We start from the raw sequence: 17,346 nt of genomic DNA, 5'->3' as shown, positions 1-17,346 counted from the left end.
CTTTTATTTGTACAAGAGAAATGTGTTACAATTCAAAGGCTGTCCATCGTATAAAGGTGAGTTTTATGTTTTGTCTATTTTTATTTTTGTTTTTATTCTTTAATTTAGGCAATCATGGCTTCTAACTAAGGATAAAGCCACCTAGGAATGGTTACATAGGTGATTTTCCAACCATCCCCAGTGTGGGGACAATGTTTTCATCTGGACAATATACCTAGAATCTTCATTCTCATCAGGCAGGTCTTCCACCAATTTCCAGCCCCTTGATGGCATAGTAGATGATCCTGGGTAGTTGTGGTAGCTGACACATTCTTAGTCCTGCAGGCAAACCTGGTGATCAGCCTCTCCAAACTTAGGTGGGCTAGCCCCTGGGTGACAACTATACAATTGTTCCCAGGGCCCATACTCAAAGTTTCCAAGATGAGACAATTGGCAGAGCTTATATTTCACTCTCATAGCCTTAGAAAGCCCTGAGGATCAAACAAGAAGAGGGTTAGACTTTAAATTGTAATGGAAGGCATTTTCATGTGGGAAGAAGGAGATATTTCTGACCATGAAAATTATCACTGACCAGTTTGTTGAAGGATCCTCTGAGATCCTTTTCCCTACAGATGTTTAAGAAAAGAACAGAAACCTGGCTGAGATACTTGCTATGCATGGCTAAACTACACGGCAGACTTCCCAAGATCCCTTTTCTCTAGATCATCGGTTCTACGTCACAGCTGCCAAATCTCTATTGCTGAGGAACGGGCAATAGCTCCATCTGGTGGATATTTATTATTTTGCAACTACACATTCTTCCTACCCCTCCCTTGATCATAGACAGTTTTGTGATTCTTTGGCATGTGAACCAAATAATAATGCTTACATTATTTTATAGAAATATAACGTTTCTAGCAAACCTTTATATATGAGGAAACAAGCTAAGAGCAGTGAAGCGATTAGTGCCAGGATGCAAACCCAAGTGTTATAGACTTAAGTCAAATGTTGTTTCCTACATCATCTTGCTGGGAAAGAGGTGGCCTTGTCTAGAGATAGGTCGAGCTATCCTATGTGAGTAGAGTTTTAAAGGATTAAAAAAAATGCCGACTTAGATGCCACTATGCCTGATTAGAGTCATCTTAGAAAGTCCTTGCTTTGGATTCTCCCTGTGATCCTCCTTTAAAACAGTGGTGAGGCATTGTATTTGTGTAAGACCTTCTAGTTTTCAAATTGCCTTCATATCTATGATCTCACTTGACAACCCTGAAGAGATGTAGCCAGCCTTTATGCACTTTAGAGTTTGCAAAGAGCTTTACATGTTAGCTCGTTTCATCTTCACAACAAGTGCTGTTTATCCCCATTTTACAGATGAGGAAATGAAGGCTTAGAAAATTTAACTTGCCCAGGGTCACACAGCTAGTAGGTATATGAGGCATGAGATTTTTTTTTTGTCTTTTGTTAGGCAATGGGGTAAAGTGACTTGCCCAGGGTCACACAGCTAGTAAGCGTCAAGTGTCTAAGGCCGAATTTGAACTCGGGTCCTCCTGACTCCAGGGCCCATGCTCTATCCACTGTACCACCTAGCTGCCCCAAGGCATGAGATTTGAAGTTGAGTCTCACTACAAGCCCAGTACTCTTTATCTGCTACATTAATCAACTGTAGCCCCCTGGGCACAACCTCATATGCCCTCACTCCCCCCCGAAAAAAAAAAAAAAACTAACAATAACAAACTATCACAGAATCAAGGTATTCATTCTGTGGGCCCACACTTACTAAAAACCCATCGCTCACAAGTCTCCATCAACACGTTTACTTTCAATAGTCATCCAGAGGACACAGTTCAAAGGCATTTAATGAAATAACATAGAGCATTTAAATTACTAATACTCTCTTAATTGCCAAATCTAATGGCCTTTTGTCAGTCCTCATCCTTGACATCTCTGCAGCCTGTGACACTGTCAGTTACCCTCTTCTTTAGGATATTCTCTTCTCTCTAGGCTATTGTGACACTACTGCCTCCTGGTTTTCCTCCCATGTGTCAAATCTCTCCATCTCAAGTCTCCTTTGCTGGATCGTCATCCAGGTCATGTCCACTAACCATGAATGTCTCCCAGCGCTCTATCCGGGGCCCTCTTCTCTTCTCCCTCGGTACTGTTTCACTTGGTGATCCCATCAGCTCTCATGGTTTTAATGATCATCTCTATGTTGATTCTCAGATCTGCTTCTCCAATACTAACCTATCTCCTAACCTTCAGACTCATGTTTCCAACTGCCTGTTATACATTTTGAACCAGACATCTTAAACTCAACATTTTCAAAACGGAATGCATCATATTCCCCCTCAAACTCTCTCCTCTTCCTAACTTTCCCATTCCTACTGTCAAGGGCACCACCGTCTTCTTAGTCACCTAGACTCCTAGCCTAGGTTTCATCTTCACCTCCTCACTCTCTCTCAAGGCCTGTAGATTTCACCTTTGTAACATCTCTCCGTGTTACATCTCATCTCTCCTCTGACACTGCCACCATTCTAGAGCAGGCCCTCATCACCTCATCCCGATACTATTGCAATAGCTGCTGGGAGGTCTGCCTGCCTCAAGCCTCTCCCCACTCCAATTCATCCTTCACTTATCTGTCAAATTTATCTTCCTAAATCGCCGAGTCTGACTATTTCAAAACACTGCCCCCTCCCCCCATTCTAAAAACTCCAGTGGCTCTCTGTCACTTCCAGGATCAAATACAAACCCCTCTGTTTGATATTCAAAGTTCTTTGTGTCTGATCTTACCTAACCTTTTCAGTCTTCTTATACCTTCCTCATCTCCACACACTCTGTGATCCAGTAAAAGTGGCCTCCTTGTTGTTCCTCAAATCAGACACTCCATCTCCAGACTCCAGGCATTTTTATTAGTTGTTCATCACGCCGGGATTGCTCTCCCTCCTCATCTCCACCTCTGCCTTCCCTGGCTTCCTGCAAGTCCCAGGTAAAATCCCCTGTTCTACAGGAAGCTTTTCCTGGTCCCCGTCAATGCTTGTTCTTTTTTCTCTGTTGATTATCTCTAATTTAACCTAAATCTATGTCTATGTCTGTGTCTATGTTTTGTCTCTCCCATTAGACCATGAACTCCTTGAGAACAGGGACTGTCTCGCCTTTCTTTGTATCTCCAGCACTTCATTCAGTGCCTGGGACATAGGTGCTTAATACATGCTTATTCACTGGCTATTACCCACACCATGAATGGGAAGATTGGACATGTCTAGGGAGTGTACATGAAGGGATACAAATAGGGAACATGCATGGTGCTGGTACATACATGTAGTAGCACTTACATGGGAAGCCTATGGCAAAACATGCTTCTGATACTGCTGAGTAGCTGCTGTCTTCTGAAGATGTCCTTGTGCCTCTGCTGCTGAGTCTCCTCACCTTTGGCCTCTTCTGGTCCATATTCTCTGCAAGGTGATGATCACCTGGTCCCATGGTTGCTGCCAGGCACAGCTCCATCGGGCACCTGGTTGTGGAGTTTCTCTCTGCTTCCAGCTTCTGGCTTTATCTGGAATCCTCAACCATGGTGCCTCCTCTTCTCCATGAGAGGAATGGTGGTCTCTAGGACATTTCTTTCAGCTTAGAGCCCAAATAGATGTGATTCTGAATCTCAGGCTGCCCAGACCCAAGTTCCCTTCCTTGGACTTCACTCCTCATTCCGACATCTCCATTCACATCAGACCTGTCTCTCCTGGTTCCCTATTTGAGCCTCCTCCCGTATTCCCCTGTGGAACACGTTCTAACACGCTGACCTTCATATTGCTTTTATTTGGTTATTTCAGTCATGTCCAACTCTTTGTGACCCCATCTGGGGTTTTCTTGGCAAAGATACTGCAGTGGTTTGCCATTTCCTTCTCCTGCTCATTTCATAGATGAGGAACTGAGACAGAGTGAAGTGACTTGCCCAGGGTCATGCAGCTGGTAAGTGTCTGAGGCTGGATTTGAACTCAGAAGATGAGTCTTCCTTGCTCCTGGCCTGGCACTCTATCCACTGCAGTGCCAGCTAGCTGCCCTTATGCCCCATGTTCTTCATATATCATTCCTTTCATTTCCTTTTTACTGTCGAACTTGGCTTTCTCCTGAGGATACTATATTCCTGGCCATTCTCTTCAGTAAAGGACACCTTCTCATGCTCTTTGACATACTGGACTAGGAGGAGGAGTAGTCATGCTTCCTCCCTTCAATATTTGAGCCTTTATCCTGTCCTAAACCTTTGAACCAGGACAGCTAGGGGGTGCAGTGGATAGAGTGCTAGCCCTAGAGTCAGGAGGACCTGAATTCAAGGCCCTGGAGTCTGGAGGACCAGAGTTCAAATACGGCCTCAGATACTTACTACCTGTATGATCCTGGGCAAGTCACTTCACTCTGTCTCAGTTTCCTCATCCGTAAAAAGAACTGGAGAAGGAAATGGCAAACCACTGCAGTATCTCTGCCAAGAAAACTCCAAACAAGGTCACAAAGGGTTGGGTGCGACTGAAATGACTGCACAACAGCAACAAACGTTGGAACTTGTCCCATCATTCCGCTGCTGCTCATCCATCCCCTTCCAAACTGGATTACTCTTCCCTGTCAACCTTCTCTCTTCTTGTGGAGGAAATCACACAGCTGTGCTGATTGTACCTACTACAGATTTGTGTTTTCGTCTTCACTGGGTATTTACTGCTACATAGACACCCTTTCAGTCTTGCTCAGTGAAGCTCCACAGGTGATTTGCATGGAACCAGACTATCCATGGGGTGGGGGCATAACACAAGCTGAAGGAACTATACTCACCCCAAATCAAATAGCAGACTCAGTTCAGGGAGTGGCAGCTGGGGCAGAAGCAAAGGAATTAAAAGGAGAGACCTAACCTAACACTAGGACCTTGTGGTCCTAGCTCTGAAAAAAGCTCAAGTAGTCCCTTTGGCTATGAGCTAAAAGATGGAAACACTTCCCCTGTGGGGAATGGATCTCATAGCAACTGCTGTTGAATGGAGAACCAGGAGAGAGCAGGTCAGCAGAAAAATAGGAGGAGGCAACACAACAGAGACATGGGCCCAGCAAAGGATACCAGAAGAGGAAGTAGCAAGTGGTAGCATGAGACTTGGAGAGGGTTCCAGATAGGATTTAGTGGTAGTCTTAGAAACATGAGTTACTATTACTTATGAGTTACAATTACTATGTAACTATTGAGTTACTGTTACTATGTAAACAGGTTACACATGTTTCCCAAGCATGTGTCCTTTCCCATGAGAGTTCGTTCTCTTGCTCGTGGTGTGGGAATTTGTGGAAGAGGGTACTTCTCTATGGATTGGTGGATTTTCCTTGTTATAGAATAAAAAGGTAAACAGGAAAGAGAAATCATAAGGGACTTAATAAGTTTAAAAGTTTACATTCCTACATGGGAAGATGATACCTGTAACTCCTAAGAACTTCATCATTATTAGGGTACTTAGAAGGAGTGGTATACATAGACAGAGGGCACAGGTGTGAATTGACTATGATGGGATGATGTCTAAAAAAACAAAATTAAGGGGTGAGGAAGAGGGATGCAGTGGAAGAAGGGAGAAGAAGGAGGTAAAATGAGGTCAATTATCTCACATAAAAGAGGTGTGAAAGAGCTTACACAGTGGAGGGGCAGACAACACTTTAACCTCACTGTCATCAGAATCGTTTCAAAGAGAGAATAACATACACACTCATTTGGGTGTAGAAATCTATCTTACCCTACAAGGAAGTAGGAGGAGAAAAGAATAAGAGAAGGAGGAGATAGAAGGGTAGGTGGATTGAGGGAGGCAGTGGTCAGCAGCAAAACAAGTATTAAGCTCCTACTGTGTACCAGACCCTTTGCTAGGCTCTGGGGGTACAAAGAATGAAACAATCTAGACTCTCAATGAGCTTATATTCTAATGAACTTATATTCTAATGGAGGAGACAACACACACACGTGTGTATGTATGTGTGTGTGTGTATATACATATATATACACACACACACACACACACACTGTATAGCACTTTATGAGTGCTTATTTCCTTCCCCATTCCCCCCACATATAAGGTACATACAGACATAAATGGAAGGCAGCTACAGGAACCAAGAAAAGCCTATTGCAGATGGTGGCATTTGAGCTACTGAAAGAAGCCATGGATTCTAAGAAGCAGAGGTGGGGAGGGACAGCATTGCAGGCCTGGGGGATGGCCAGAGCAAAGGCATGGAGGCAAGAGATGGAGTATTGTGAGTGAAAAGCAGAGAGGAAGCCAGCTTGGCTGGATCCCAGAGTGTGGAGTCAGGGAGTAATGTCCACTGAGGCTGGAAAGGTAGTTGGAACCAGGTTATACAGACTAAAGGGCTTTAAAAGCTTAACAGAGGAGTTCATATTGAGTCCAGAAGTAAAAGGAAGCTATTTGTTGTTAGAGTAGGGAAAACACATGGTCAGAGCTGTATTTAAGGAAAATGGCATTTGCAGCCATGTACCGTATAGGGTAGACTGGAGTGACAAGAGACTTGAGGCACAGAAACCAATTAGGAGGCTGCTGTAAAAATCGAAGAGGTGATAAAACCCTAGATAAAGGTGAATTGGAGCTGTAATTGGGTTTAGAGAAGGAAGGTTTGTGCAATTCAAACAAATCTCTGAAATCCAAATTCATATTTATTAGCTCAGAGTAAAAATCAAAGTAAATAATCCATTGGGGGCCTGGGAAATTAAATACAAATAGGATTCATGAATAATGTGGTCATTACGTTGCCTACTGTCTGGTCTTTGGCCACAGCAGAGCTATCTGCCTGCTCGATTATCTCTGGTGAATTGTTCATTCATGACCTACTTTCCTCCAACTTCCAGAGCATTCCAGACTGCCTTAGTCGCCTGCCCAGCCACCGTGCATTCATGGAATTCAAATTAACCATAACAAAACCAAACCCACATGTGTCCCTGAAAACTTTAAGGATCAGAAGATCAGAGATTTAGAGCTAAAAGGGACCTAAGAGGTCATCATCTGATCCCACCCTTCCCCCCTCAAGGAGTTTACATTCTAATGGGGGGGGGGGAAGAGATAACATATAATTGAATAGGCACAAATGAAATAAGATCTGTAAAGTACTTAGTACAGTGCCTGTACAAAGTAGGTGCTTAATAAGTGTGCTTGTTTTCCTTCCCCACTCCCCCCATAGATAGGGACAAACATACATAAATGGAAGCTAGCCTTAGAGGCAAGGCTCTGGCAGCTAGAGGGACCAAGAAAGGCCTAAGGGGCATTTGAGCTACTGAAAGAAGTCATGGATTCTAAGAAGCAGAGGTGGGGAGCGAGAGCATTGCAGGCCTGGGGGATGGCCAGAGCAAAGCATGGAGATAGGAGGTGCGATGCCATGTGAGGAGCTGCTAGTGAAGCTGGATTGTAGGGTGTTTGGAGAGGAGGCTTATGAAAAGCTTTAAATGCCAAATGGAAGAGGCACTATTTGGTCCAGAGGTAATGGGGAGTCATTGGAGTTTATTGAGTAGAGGTTATATAATCAGACCTATGCTTTAGGAAAAATCACTTTAGCAGCTGTGTGAAGGATGAACGGGAGTGGGAAGACACCTGAGTGGGGGAAACCAATTAGGAGGTTATTGCAATAGCCTGGGCTAAAGGTGACAAAGTCCTGAGTTAGATCGGTGGCTGTTCAAGTGGAGAGAAAGGGACATATCTAAATAAAGAGAATGTATTAAGTGCTTACTAATTGCCAAGCATTATGCTAAGTACTAGAGATATAAAAATAAGAAAACGACATGGTCCAACCTCTTGAAGAGCTTGTATTCTAATAGGGGAAGACAAAACATAAAGGCGAGCTGGAAAGGAAGGGTTAGGGCACTTCCAATGGGGCAAGGAAGCTGGGGTGGAAGTTGAGCATACCTGAGAGGAAGCTGGAAGGCCAGGAGAGACACGTCATGAAAACAGACAGAGAAGAGAGTATTAAGGAGAAGAGGGTGATCAATGATGTCTGAGGCTTCAGAGTGGTCCAGGAGGATGAGGACTGAGAAAAGGTTGTTGGATTTGGAAATTAAGAGATCATTGGAAACTTGGGAGACAGCAGTTTTGGTTGAAGTGAACTGTGGTTCCTCACGATCGTGGCAATCAGGCCTCAGAGTGGAGTCCATTCTGATGTGGATGTGATGCTTGCAGACTGGCCATTGAGCTGGAAGTGAAGTGTTGTGAAGGTGGAACCAACAAGATGTGGCAGTGGCTTAGGCAAGTGGCACAGAGTGAGAGTGAGAGTGAGGAGTCAGGGATCTTTTCCCTCTAGACCATCTCCCCTTCTGAACTTCACCTTTACTGTAGAGGGTATTATTGTTCATTCTTCCAATCACCCAGGCTGGAAACCTAGTTGTTATCCTCAACTCCTCACTCTCTCTAACTCCTCCCAGTGTGTGTGTAGGCCTCCCCCCCCAGTATCCAATCTGTTGCCAGGTCCTGTTGATTTTACCTTTGCAACATTTCTCATATACATTGTCTTTTCTCCTTTGACACCTCCACCACCCTGGTGGAGGCCTTTATCACCTTACTCCTGGACTATTATGATGGCCTGCTGCTGGTGGGGCTGCCTGCCTCATTTCTCCCCAGACTAGTCCATCTTTCTCCACTCAGCTGTCAAAATGATCTTCCTAAAACACAGGTCTGAGCATATCACCTCCCTTCCTCTCGCTCAATAAATTCCATTAGCTCCCTATCACCTCCAGTATCAATCATGAAATCCTCTGACATTCAAAGCCCTTTAAAACCTAGCCCTTGGCCCCCTACCTTTCCAGTCTTCTTCTTCTTCTTTTTTTTTACAGTCTTATTAATTTATTTATTTTTAGTTTTCAACATTTCACTTCCACAAGATTTTGAGTTCCAAATTTTCTCCCCATCTCGTCCCTCCCCCCACCCCAAGATGGCATGCATTCTGAATACCCCTTCCCCTAATCTGCCCTCCCTTCTGTCTCTCTCTCCCCCCCATCCCCTTCCCCTTCAATTTTCCTGTAGGGCAGGATAGATTTCTATACCCCATTTCCTGTATATCTTATTTCCCAGTTGCATGTGGAAACAATTTTTTTAACATGTTTTTAAAACTTTGGGTTCCAAATTTTCTCCCTTCCTCCCTCCCCACCCACTCTCATTGAGAAGACAAGCAACTTGATAAAGGTTATACATGTATGGTCATGCAAAACACTTCCATAGGTGTCATGTTGTGAAAACCTAAGTACATTTCCCTTAATCCTATCCTGCTCCCCATTTATTCTATTCTCTCTTTTGACCCTGTCCTCCTTAGAAGTGTTTGCTTCTGATTACCCCCTCCTCCAATCTGCCCTCCCCTCTATCATCCTCCTGCTCTCTTGTCCCCTTCCCCCTCTATTTTCCTGTAGGGTAAGATAGATTTCCATATCCAATTGAGTGTGTATGTTATTCCCTTGTTAAGCCAAATCTGATGAGAATAAGATTCGCTCATTCCCTCTTACCTTCCCCCACTTCCCCTCCACTGTAAAAAGCCTTTTCTTATCTGTTTTATGTGAGATAATTTACCCCATTCTACCTCTCCCTTTCTCCTTCTTCCCATATAATCCTCTCACTCCTTAATTTTATTCTCCAGATATCACCCCTTCATCTTCAACTCACCCTGTGCCCTCTATCTATCTATCTATCTATCTATCTATCTATCTATCTATCTATCTACGTACATACAATTTTTTTCCCTCCAATTACTCTAATACTGACAAAGAACTCATGAGTTACAAATACCATCTTTCCATGCAGGAATGTAAACAGTTCAACCTTAATAAGTCTCTTATGATTTCTCTTTCCTGTTGACCTCTTATGTTTCACTTGAGTCTTGTATTTGAAAGTCAAATTTTCTATTCAATTCTGGTCTTTTCATCAAGAATGCTTAAAAGTCCTCTATTTTACTGAATGTACATTTTTTCCCCTGAAGGATTATACTCAGTCTTGCTGGGTGGGTGATTCTTGGTTGTAATCCTAGTTCCTTTGACCTCCACAATATCATATTCCAAGCCCTCCAATCCCTTAATATAGAAGCTGCTAAATCTTGTGTTATCCTGATTGTGTTTCCATAATATTTGAATTGTTTCTTTCTGGCTGCTTGCAATATTTTCTCTTTGACCTTGGAACTCTGGAGTTTGGCTACAATATTCCTAGGAATTTTCCTTTGGGGGGATCTTTCAGGAGGTGATCAGTGGATTCTTTCCATTTCTATTTTACCCTTTGGTTCTAGAATATCAGGGTGGTTTTCTTTGATAATTTCTTGAAAGATGATGTCTAGGCTCTTTTTTTGATCATGGCTTTCAGATAGTCCAATAATTTTTTAAATTATCTCTCCTGGATCTATTTTACAGGTCAGTTGTTTTTCCATTGAAATATTTCACATTGTTTTCTATTTTTTCGTTCTTTGGTTTTTTTTTTTAACAGTGTCTTGATTTCTCATAAAGTCACTAGCTTCCAATTGCTCCATTCTAATTTTTAAGGAGGTATTTTCTTCAATAAGCTTTTGGACTTCCTTTTCCATCTGGCCAATTTTGCTTTTTAAGGCATTCTTTTCCTCATTGGCTTTTTGGACTTCTTTTGCCATTTGGGTTAGGCTATTTTTTTTTTTTGGTGTGGCAATTGGGGTTAAGTAACCTGCCCAGCGTCACACAGCTGTGTGTGTGTTATGAGTGTTATGTGTCTGAGGCCACATTTGAACTCAGGTCCACCTAGCTGCCCCTAGGCTATTTTTAAGGTGTTATTTTCTTCAGCATTTTTTGGGGTCTCCTTTAGCAAGCTGCTGACTTGTTTTTCATGATTTTCTTGCATCACTCTCATTTCTCTTCCCAGTTTCCCTCTATTTCTCTTACTTCTCACAATCCTTTTTGAGCTCTTCCAAGGCCTGGGACTGATTCATATTTTTCTTGGAGGCTTTGGATGTAAGAGCTTTGGCTATGTTGTCTTCTTCTGGTTCTATGTTTTAATCTTCTTTGTCACCAAAGTAAGATAATATAGTGTAACTCTTTTTGCGCTGTTTGTTCATGATCCCAGCCAATTACTTGAGTTATAAATGCTTTGTTAAGGTATGAATCTGCTTCCAGTGTGGAGAATGTACTGTCCCAGGCTCCAGGTGTTTTGTGCAGGTGTTTTCAGAGATACTTCTAGGGACCTGTAAATTGTCAGTTCTTCCAAGGTGGTATGATAAGGGGCCAGGTGTTTACTCCTTTCCTGGCCTATGCTCTGGGCAAGCACTGCTTTCTGCCTTGGAACTGTGAGGAGGATTTCCTCTCCTCCACCACCACAACCTCCACCATGCTAGCGCTCCTCTTTGCCCCAGGACTGCCACACAGAACTGTGACCTAGATCCAAGCACAGGCAAAGCAAGAGAATCCTGCCTCAGTACCAGCAAAGAGATCCCTGAAGTCCCCCTCTGATGAGCCACTGGATTCCCCCAGTCTGTGGGCTGAGAGCTCCAGAAGCAGCCACTGCCACTCCACAGCCACTGGCACATGGGGACTGGGGCTAGGACCGCACTTCTCTCTCTCACCGCAGTCATAGACTTTTCCCACTGACTTTATGAGTTGTCTTTGGTGTTTGTGGGTTAAAAAGTCTGGAAACTGCCACAGCTGCCTGTGATTCAGTCCTCTGAGGCCTGCTCCAACTTTGCTGAGGTCTGGTTTGCCTTTGTGCCCATGCTGAACTGCATTCCTCTCCCCACTTGGTGTGATACACCTTTCTGATCAACCATCCATGTTGTCTTGGGCTGGAAATTTGTTTCACTCTGTCTTTTTGTGGGTTCCGCTGCTTTAGAATTTGTTTAGAACCACTTTTTACAGGTATTTGGAGGGGTTTAAGGGAGAGCTCAAGCAAGTCACTGCTTTTACTCTTCCATCTTGGCTCCATGCCCCCTCCCCCCTTCCAGTCTTCTCATACCTTACTCCCCTCTGTGTACTCTGTGCTCCAGAGACACTGGCCTTTTTGCTGTTCCTTGCACAAGACACTCCATCTCACAACCCCACCCATTTTCACTGTCTATCCCTCATGCTTGGAATACTGTCTCTCCTCTGTCACCTGGCTTCTCTGACTTCCTTCAAGTCCCAGCTAAAATCCTACTTTCTCCAGGAAGCTCTTCTGGATTCCCTTTAATGCCAGAGTCCTCCCTCTGAGATTACTTCAATTTACCCTGTATATATCTTGTGCATGCAAAGTTGTTTACATGTTCTTTCTCCTATTAGACTGTGATCTCCTTGAGAGTAGGAATTATTTTTTTTTGTCTTCCTTTGTATCCCCAGCACTTAGCACAGTGCCTGGCACATGGAAGGCACTCAATAAATGCTTGCTGATTGATTCACTGACAAATGATTGGATATAGGAGTGAGAGAGAATGAGGAGTTGAGGGTGACACCAAGGTTTCGAGCCTGGGTAACCAGAAGGATGTTGATGCCCTCAATAGTAACAGAAAAATTAGAAAGGGGTAAAGGTTGTCAGGGAGGAAGATAGTGAGTCCAGTTTTAGACATGTTGAGTTTAGGATGTCTAGGTTACATCGAGTTTAAGATGTCCAGTAGGCAGGTGGAGATATAATGCTGGGGGTGAGGGGCGAGGTTAGGGCTAGACAGATAGATCTCAAAATTTTCTGCATAGAAATGATATAGTTGAATTCATGGGAGCTGATGAGATCACCAGAGGAGATAGCATAGAGAAAGAAGAGAGGAGAGCGCAAGACAGAGCCTTGAAGGACACCCACATTTAGTGGACATGGCCTGGATGAATAGCCAAAAAAGGAGACTATGAAGCAATGGTCAGCCAGGTTGGAGGAAAACCAGAAGAGAGAAGTGTCATGAAAACCTAGAGAAAGAGGATCAAGGAGAAAAATGTAGTCAACAGTGTCACAGGCTACAGAGACATCTAGAAGGATGAGGACTGAGAAAAGGCCCATTTGATTTGGCAATTAAGAGATGATTAATATCTTTGAAGAGAGCAGTTTCAGTTGAATGATGAGCTTGGAAGCCAAAGAGAAGAGAGTTAAAACAGTGAGATGAAGAGAAGTCGAGGCACCAACTGTAGATGACCTTTTCAAGGAGTTCAGCCACAATAGAGAGGAGAGATATAGGACAATATCTAGCAGGGATGGATGGATCAAGGGAGGACTTTTTGAGGATAGTGGAGATAGATGTGTTTATATGGAGGAGAGAAGCACCAGAGGAGGGGGGAGGGAGGGAGGGAGGGAGGGAGAGAGAGAGAGAGAGAGAGAGAGAGAGAGAGAGAGAGAGAGAGAGAGAGAGAGAGAGAGAGAGATTAGTGAGAAAGTAGGGATGATACAGGGTGACAATCTGCTGGAGAAGAAGGGATGGAATGGGATCACTTGTACTTAGAAACAGATTAGCCATGGTAAGGAGAAGGGCCATATCTTTCTTTGAGACAGAAGTGAAGGAGGAGATAGTGGCAGGAGGCAACTGAGGAATGTGAGATTAAGTATGGGGGAAGAAGGAGCTCTCCATGAATAGCCTCATTTTTTTTTCCCAGTGAAATATGAATCCAGGTTCTTAGTTGAGAGGATTGGGGAAAGGGAGTTATGGAAGATTTGAGAAGGGATGAAAAGATTTGGAAGTCATGGAAAATTAGTAAATTGAGGAAATCAGAAGTCAGGGTGTTTGAGGGAGTACAATAAGTATGTTGAAGTCCCCTAGTATGAGGGCAGAAGTTGGGGAGGAGGGAAATGTGAGCCAGGCACTGAATTCATTGAAGGAGGAAGGAGAGACTCCTGGGGGTTGGTAGAGAATAGCTAACAGAATCTTTATTGGGTGATAAATATAGATGGGATGAACCTGAGAGGAGGAAAGGTTGCTCCATGATGGTGGTAGAGAGTCCAGAAATGGCAATGGGGAACAAGTATTATCTAGATCCCTTTACCTCCACAAAAGGAGGAGACATCATTGAGTGATGGTGCCCTCTGAATAGTCTAATTATGAACCTCCCTCAATGGACTTGTTTCCAGTCACTGACAGTCTGCCTGATCTCATTCTTCAATGGGCAGCATGCTCTCACCCCATTATCCTCTCCCCGGCCCAGTGATTTTGGATCCCTGGATGTTATTGTATAAATCCCATTCCTTCACTGGCCAATCCCTTGCTGCACTAATATCCCACTCCAGATCTACCCACTCCTTCCGCTTTGCTCTCTGGGATGCCTGCTTCAGAGTTAACCAACTTGCTTTTTTTTCCCCTTTCTCATTTCTTCATCTTCTGGCACTCACTGAGACCTAGCTCACTCCACATCACCTGGCATCATTGGCTACCCTTTCCAGAACTAGTCACATGACTAATGAGTGGTGGATAGGAGTGAAACTGAAAGGGGTGACCAGGGGTGCCAGGGCATTGGGAGGGAGCCAGGTCTCAGTGAGTGCCAGAAGATGGAAGCAATGAGAAAGGAAAAAAAGCAAGTTGGCTAACTCTGAAGCAGGCATCCCAGAGAGCAAAGTGGAAGATGTGGGTAGATCTGGAGTGGGACATTAGTGGGAGGCTAAAGTTGAGGGGGATGGGAATAAGGGAGCTGGCTGCAGAGGACAGGGATGGGATTTGTACAATAACAAACCAAGTTAGGGCTTCAGTATCACTGAGATTAGGATTCTGATTACTGCATATATTTCCATTTCCCCAGAAATTTCTATTTCTTCTTTTTTTCTTCCCTCATGGTTTCAAAATTCTGGAAATTTTATACCTCTATGTATATCTGTTTCTTGGGTTGACAGCCCAAGAATTCATCCCTTGGTGGCCAACCTTCTGGCCCTGTATTTAGCTCAGCTGGGCCTTGGATGACATTTTGTCACCAGGTATGTACAGAAAGTCTTTCCAGCTGGATAGAACCTGCCAGAGCTTCTACTCCATGCTCTCATGGGAATCTACTGAGTTATCAGGTATGATTCATTTTCCTTGGTCTTGCAATATTTTTTCCATAGATGTCTGGACCTTTTTAGCTAATTTGGAGGCTATATTCATTTCTGTTATTAATATTTTCTGTGTTGGTTTATTTGCTTATGCTCAATTTCTTGAACTGAGTTTTTAATTTCCTCCTGAGATCTTTGACAATTTTAGTCCTTTTTTTTTCCTTGTAAGGCTTACTTTCTGACTCCTTCCCCTTTGATTGTGGTGTAGAATTTAAGTTCTGTTGTTAGGCTGTGGGGCAGCTTGTGTAGTCCTGCTGTTCCATCAGTGGGGGTGGCGGGGGCTCTTATTGTGTTCATTTATTTTCACTTCATTTGGGTTTGGGTTCTTGGTGTCCTAGACTGGGGAGATAACTGAAGTTGCACATGATTCCTTTTTTGGAGAGTTTGTGAGGATCAGAGAAAATGTCCTCCAGTTTGCTGGCCACATGACCAGGAACCAAACCCCTTTATTGTTTGTTTCTTGCAGCAAAATTGTATTCTGTTGCATTCACATACCATCATTTCTTTGGCCATTCTTCCAATTGATGGGCATCTCTTAGTTTCCAGGTCTTTGCACCACAAAAAGAACTGCTATAAATATTTTTGTACATAGCATATATGTACAGAATACATATATGTGTATTTCCCTCTTTGAATTCCCTAGGGTATAGGCCTAGTAGTAGTAGGAAGCAAAAGTTTTATTCAAGACCAGAAACACACACACACACACACACACACACACACACACACACACACACACACATATCTAGGTTCATGGAGGGTCTGTGTGGAGCCTGAGCAAAATATTGAAGTCCTGTACCCTTCTAGGTGTTGTCTATGACATATACAAAAGCCAGGGCTCTATTCCCTTAGCAGTGATCCTTCCAGGGATCCGGTGACCAACTTGTCAAGTTTTAAATGTCAATTTCTCAGGAAATGTGAATAGAATTCTTCTCCAGGCTTGATGTCGTGGGGTAGCATTTTGTTCTTATGTGAAGAACCCTGGTTTCTGGTTTCACACATATTAGGAGTGTGATTTTGGGCAAATCAAATCTTCTTATTTGCAATATGGGTATAATAGTATGCTTGGTCTCCCTAGGAATGAAACTCACCTGAGGATAAGATTAAGTAACATGGGAAAATGCTTGGAACTAGAAATATGATATAAATGCAAGGCATTGTTATTTTCTTGGCAAACTTTTTTGACCATTTTTTTCTTTTTAAAGCAATCTACATATTTATTCTTCATTAATATAGTTTTTGACACCACAAATACTTCCCCCAAACCAGCCAAAGACTGCTCCCCTCTCCTCCCCCCAGCCCACAATGTCACTTAATTGTGATTATGACTGAATAGCCACTCTTTTTTCAGTTTATCAGTTTATTTAGTGCTGTTTTCATGTATATCTAGTAACCTTGGTATATATTGTTTTTTTTTCTGCCTTCTTTATTTTATATCACTTCTTATAAATTTAGCTTCTTAGGGGACCTGGGTTAATGGTGAGAACTGGGCACCTGAGTCTCTGTGTAGGGAGCTGGCATAGAGTGGTGGACTAAGTAGGGTATCATCTGGCAGAAGACTTACCTAGCTGAAGCAGGGTCATGAGGATACATTTCAGAAGGTCTCGGAAAGGGTTGGGCATGAGAGAAGCAAATAATGGTGAGAAGACTTGATTCGAGGTTTTCATTCTTCTGCCTTAGGATTTCAGACTAAAGGCGTCTCAGAGAAGGAAGGCAGAGGAACTAATTTTTCCCCATGTGCCCTGAGCTGAGTTTCCTCCTTCTTCCTCACAATGATTTGTCACCTAGGCAAGAATAACTGTCAGAGCCATGATTGGTGTGGTAGTGGACCTGACTTTAATCTGCCAAATCTACTTATCCGCATTTGCGATGGAGGAGGTTTCTACCATTGGAATACCCGAGACCGACAACAACTCAAGTCAGGCCCCAAGCCAACAAGGAAACTTGATTTCCCCTGTTCCGTTTCCGTTGCCTTTCTCAGCCGATGTAAGCACGTGGAGCCTTTTGTGTCCCCAGTAACTGCAGAGAGCAGGGCCTGTGTCTGTGCCCTTTGTCCACTCCCGGGCTCTGGGCCGCTAGACGGCATCACGTCGTGAGCCAACTTTTGGAGGGCAGAGGCCGTTTTGTTTTGGTCTCTGCACACCCAGTGACTAGCCCGTTACTGAGCGCTCGGTAAGTGCTGCTCGGTCGACTGCAAAGCGCTTCTTCTCCGGGGCAGCCTGGTATCCCAGGGCACAGTTCCGGCAGCGGCCCGCGCCAGCAGCCCAGAAAGGAGCTTTTCACTTTCTTTCTTTCTTGCTTTCTGGGCCCCGCCCTAATCCGCCCGGGCCGTTCCCTCGGAGTGGGCTGCGTGCGGGACGTGACAGCCTTCCCTCGTACGTCACCCCTGCCCACTCACCCCACCAGC

The 17,346-nt window shown here is 43.8% G+C and overlaps 1 long non-coding RNA gene across 1 annotated transcript; it reads right to left on the bottom strand.

Moving 5' to 3' along the window:
- Positions 1-57: 57 nt before the first annotated feature.
- Positions 58-17,341, bottom strand: LOC144455012 (uncharacterized). The gene is made up of 2 exons (XR_013483645.1): positions 16,504-17,341; positions 58-470 (listed from the first exon to the last, which is right to left on the bottom strand). It is a non-coding gene; the product is annotated as an uncharacterized LOC144455012 (long non-coding RNA).
- Between the last annotated feature and the right edge of the window lie 5 nt (positions 17,342-17,346).

The sequence above is a fragment of the Phascolarctos cinereus genome, unplaced genomic scaffold (genome assembly GCF_003287225.1).
Source record: "Phascolarctos cinereus isolate Bilbo 61053 unplaced genomic scaffold, phaCin_HiC Scaffold_8;HRSCAF=390, whole genome shotgun sequence".
NCBI lineage: Eukaryota > Metazoa > Chordata > Mammalia > Diprotodontia > Phascolarctidae > Phascolarctos > Phascolarctos cinereus.
This window is presented reverse-complemented; position numbering and strand designations above follow the sequence as displayed.